Raw genomic sequence first — 5,411 nt, 5'->3', positions numbered from 1 at the left:
TGTGGTGACAGTGGTGGCGCCCCAACCCCCCTGATGGGCCCTGCTCTGTGAGTGACAGGGGGCAGCACCCCAACCCCCTGATCGCTGCTCTGTGCCTGCCTTGAGTGTGACAGGGGGCGGTGCCCCAACCCCCCAATCGGCCCTACCCTGAGCGTGACTGAGGGTGGCATTGCAACCTCCCGATCCGCCCTGCTCTGTGCATGACGGGGCGGCGCCCCAACTCCCCAATCGGCCCTGCTCTGAGCCTGACCAGGGGCTGCACTTAGGGATTGGGCCTGCCCTCTGCCACCCGGGAGCAGGCCTAAGCCAGCAGGTCGTTATCTCCCGAGGGGTCCCAGACTGGGAGAGGGCACAGGCCGGGCTGGGGGACCCCCCTCCCCCCGCCCCCCAAGTGCACAAATTTTTGTGCACCGGGCCTCTAGTATATATATAAAAGCTTAAGCCACTGGCCGACCAGCTGTTAGCTATGAAATGCATTGACCACCAGGGAGCAGACATTCAGCACAGGAGTGGAAACCACAGGCATGGAAACATGGAACAGACTGATGAATCTCAGAGGGAAGTGGGGAGGGGGGACCCCTTGGGGGATGTCGGAGAGCCAGTTTAGGCCTGATCCCCACAGGCCAGGCCGAGGGACCCCACCAGTGCATGGCCTCCAGTCTTACATAAAAAGTCAGTTTATACAAAACATGAACCATTCTATATCAATAAAGCAAAAATGAAACACATTTATTAAAGTACAGAAAGACAAAGCCCTGTAATGTTAAGAATGTTTATTTCTGGGTTGTAATATTATGGGGCAGTGGTCGGCAAACTCATTAGTCAACAGAGCCAAATATCAACAGTACAATGATTGAAATATCTTTGAGAGCCAAATTTTTTAAACTTAAACTATATAGGTAGGTACATTGTTATTAACTTAATTAGGGTACTCCTAAGCTGGCCTTTGCTAAAAACGTCCTCAATCTGATTGAGGTACGTTCGCTGAGATCGACCCCTTCCAACTCTCCCATCCACACTCATCTTGTAGCCAGTCTCACTCAACTCGTGCATGAATTGTGCGTGCCTCCCCAGCGCTGCGTATCCCGAGGCCTGCGCCACGTCTCCAGACACCCGACCAATTGACACCCCCCACTTCTTCTAATGCCACTTCTTCAAAATTGACTCACCCAGGCCGAAAACTGACTTCCGCGCATGGGCCACAAAGTTTCAATCACACTGTACGTGCGCTCCCGCCCGTGGTATTTTGTGGAAGAACCACACTCAAGGGACCAAAGAGCCGCATGTGGCTCGCGAGCTGCGGTTTGCTGACCACTGTTATGGGGTGTTGTTATTCATTTTCTGCAATAAACATTTATTAATACTATAATCAGAAAAAATAATTTTTAAATCCTCATTCCACTTGGGAATGATTTGTGATTATTTCCCTGGTAATATTAGCTTAGACAAAATAAGATATTCACAACTCAACAATTTTGCTATTCTTGTCTCCAGAGAATTCAAATCTGACTTTAAATTGACAATGATCTTGTCGGAATAAAATATCACCAAAATTCTGTGCCAGGAAATCAGAGCTTTTAAAAATAATTTCTGAGGAATTGACAAAGAATGATTTGATGATGTCTTTAGGCCCATGTATCCCTTTGAGAGGGCTGGGGAGCCGGGGAGGGGGGAGGGAATGGCCAGGCACCACAGTCACCCATGAACTGATTGCTTGTTGACCCAGATATGCCAAGAGGGGTTCTGTTGCTGTGATGGGGGTGAGGACAAGGGATAAAATATGGTCACATTGGCCTACAGCTCCCTTGTCAACCCAGGCGGGAATTTCCCACAGAGGTTCATATAAATCAAGGAAAGAAACTTACCATCACTTACATATTTGTTTTAATTTTTCATTTATTGATTTGAGAGAGAGAGAGAGAGAGAGAGAAAGAAAAAAAGAAAGAGAGAGAGAGAGAGACATGGATTTGTTTTTCCACTTATTTATGCACTGGTTGGTTGATTCTTGTATGTATCTGGATGAAGCTCTCACCAACTGAGCTAACAGGGACACATTTTGTGGTTTGTTTTTTCACATTGATAACAATTCTATCCATTTTTGAAAATGCAAGCAATCTTTGGATGTTTCATTCTGGATGAAATGGAAACAACAGTGGCAGATGGATCCAACTGGACCTCAGAGGGAAATGTCGCAACAAGATCTTCATCGATTTACTAAACATGGTTAGTGACAGGCCCTCCAGCCACCAATCAGGATGAGAGATGGAATCTATTAGTGGACTTGTTAAGCCTCCCTGGTGTCTGTGGCTGACAGTGGAGTATCTGCCTTTCTCTACAAACATTCAATCATTCCCACTAGAGAGAGTTGGGGAGAGAATACATACAGTACTAGAAAAACCCGAACAGTGAGTGCTTTATTTTGGAGATGCCATTGAGAACACAGAAGTTCCAGTTAGCAGCACATGGAAATTTATTTTTATGAGTTTTAAGCCTGAGGATTTATTTACAGGTCAGCTTCTGAGACAAAGTAGTAATTCACCATGGACCCTGGGGCTGTGTTTCTGTTCTGAGGCCTTGAGAGTAAAATAGTCACCTTTTATTATGTTCCTGGTTGTGAAAATGAATACTAAAGGTTAGTGAGGAGTAGGAAGTCTGTCATTCTACACCATGGGCTTGCCAGTTCCTAAATTAATCCTCCTTGCCCGGTGCACCTCGAGCTTCCTGAGCTCACCGTCCGAGCGCCAGCATTGCTGCATCACAGCTAGTGGAAACCATTTCTGCTTGAAAAAGAAGAATGCGGCCCCTCCAGTAATTAACTTAGTGCCACGGATGCTTGCAGCACACCGGGCTGATGAAGCAGCCCCATCAGCAAACGAGGCTCATGGGCGATCAGTAATTCACAGAGTTAGTCACACTGAGATGTGTCTGACTGACTGAGAAACCTCCACTACAGACAAAGACAAATACAGTCAGCACTGCTCAGGGCTTTGGTCTCCAGCCCCTGCTATCCTCAGGCACATGTGCTGATGCTAACCTTCTAGATCAGCGTCTCCCGAGGTACAGCTGTGATGCTCAGCAATTTCATTGATCCCGTCATCCTCGGATCGTTCAGGTTTTCCAGATGAAAAAAAAAATTACTATCTGCCATTTTGATCTCAGAGATTTCAGATGTAATTATGAGATTATAATTTCCTTCTAACCCTTTCATGTTCTGATAGTCATTATTTTCATAAAGGTTGGTGGTGACTGCAGTGCGCGGGCAGCTCCTCCCGGCTCACACTCCAGCAGCCGTACCCCTTCACTTGCATGTCTACTGGTTTTTGTTAAACGTGCATGTCCAGTGCTCATTATAGGGTTGCATTATATTCTCCATCCACAAATAATGAGAAAAAAGTCAACCATTGACCACAAAAGCAATGATGAAAATAGTGTGGCCCCTAAAAGAGCCACTACCCTGCATTTCAGATTTGTTAGGACACATAAGAATGTATGTTTTGCTTTCAAGTCTGGATTCCCAGTTCCTTCTCAGATAAGAAGTCTTGCTTTCCTCACCCTCCACACAGTCAGCTACGTTTATAGCCGGAGTTTTCAAATAGGCTGCCCAGAGCCCAGAAAGCAATCCCTTAGTCCTTGTCATAGTCCAGCTCTGTTTGCACTTCCAGGTTTTACAATAAGGTTCCTCATCCAGTGCAAAAGCTGTGAGATCCCCCAGCAGACCAGAGCCTGTGAAGGTGGTTTTGTAAATGCAGAGTAAGGCCCTGGGAAGGGAGGCTGATCCCACTATTAGCAGATAGCTTGAGGGGAGGGGGGGGGACCTGGAGACAGACTGGGTGTGAGAAGAGGGAGATCTCACCTTAGTAGATCTCTCCTGAGCCTGTGTGGTAGCAGGGGTTAGACATGGACAGGAAATGCAGAGGCCCCTGATCCCAGGGAGTGTACCTTTTGGTGGGAAAGACTAGTGAACACACACAAATCTATATACCAGTATATAAAAGCCTAAGCGGCCATCCAACCATTCTACCATCTGACTGGTAACTATGACGCTCAATGACCACCAGGGGGCAGATGCTCCAACTGGTAGCTATGACGCACACTGACCACCAGGGGGCAGATGCTCAATGCAGGAGCTGCTGAGCTGCGGTGACTTGGCAGCTGCGGTTCTCGGGTGATACACCTGGAACCAGAGAGGTGGGAGCTTGGTTCCTGGGTGTGTCACCTGAGAACTGCCTTCTGGCAATCCGGGACCCCTTGGGGGATGTTGGAGAGCCGGTTTCAGCCCGATCCCCACAGGCCAGGCCGAGGGGCCCTACCTATGCACAAATCCGTGCACCGGGCCTCTAGTATGTAAATAAATTAGATGAATACGCATTAGTAGTAACACCATGAGGAAAATAAACCATCCAGGCCACCTGCTTGGAAACAAAAATGACTTCTGGGAGGAGATAACAGTTAAGACAATTTTTTTCATTGAGGATGTGTTATCGTTTCTGGGAGGGGGGGTGGGGGGACAGTCTAAGGAGGAGGAAGAGCAACTTCAGGGCCTGGAAGGGCAGCTCACTGCAGTGGCTGGAACCTGCAGGAGGAGTGTCTCCGAGGTCAGGAGGCAGGGGAGGGAGGGAGCTGGGGAAGCAGGTAGAGCACTTAGCACACCTTTCTGGGACACGAAAGACATTTGAGCTGCCTTCAAAGAACATATATCTACTTTACATACACGTTTCTAAAGGGAAATGAAGAAACAGAGAAAGCCTCCTCTGAAAAGGAATGACTTTGGACTGTAGGCTTTTGTGTCAGGACCCTGTTCCTGGGCCGTGGGCTCAGGAGGAGGTGCTGAGGCCCAAGCACAGCCTCTCAGGCTCAGAGATGAGCTTTAGCAAAGGCGAGGATCACAGACAGGAGCCACTGAGCTCCACTCATCTCTGAGACCTGGAGAAGCTGTGGCGGTGGTGGCGCTGCAGACTCCAGGGCAAGAGGGTCCCGCCCGGCCACCCTGCACCCTGTCATCACCACTGCTCCTAATGGCAGGAGGTACCTCAGAGAAATGTGAGCATTCGGCACCTTCTAACATACTTCATGAGATGAAGAGGCCCATTATGATGCAACCTTCATCAGAAGGTGAGTTCTTCCATCTACCTTTGCCAAAAATTTCTGAGCATCTGGGGTCTGCAATCATCCAACGAATGATAACTCTCCTCCTCATGAATATCCTTGCAGCCACCAACTATTTGAACTAATTTCTGGTTTTCCATCTATTGAGAGTACAGAGCTAAATGGGAAACCCAAATGCCAGTCCCATTGGAGACTAGAAGGGCACAGGGCTGGGAGGAGCCGTGGCCACTGGGGAAGCTCGGCATTCCAGCCCGGCATGGCCTAACTTTCCACTGGCCCAGAGGCTGGCGCCAGCCCACTCATCG

This window comes from Myotis brandtii, unplaced genomic scaffold (genome assembly GCF_000412655.1).
Source record: "Myotis brandtii unplaced genomic scaffold, ASM41265v1 scaffold1103, whole genome shotgun sequence".
Lineage (NCBI taxonomy): Eukaryota > Metazoa > Chordata > Mammalia > Chiroptera > Vespertilionidae > Myotis > Myotis brandtii.
This window is presented reverse-complemented; position numbering follows the sequence as displayed.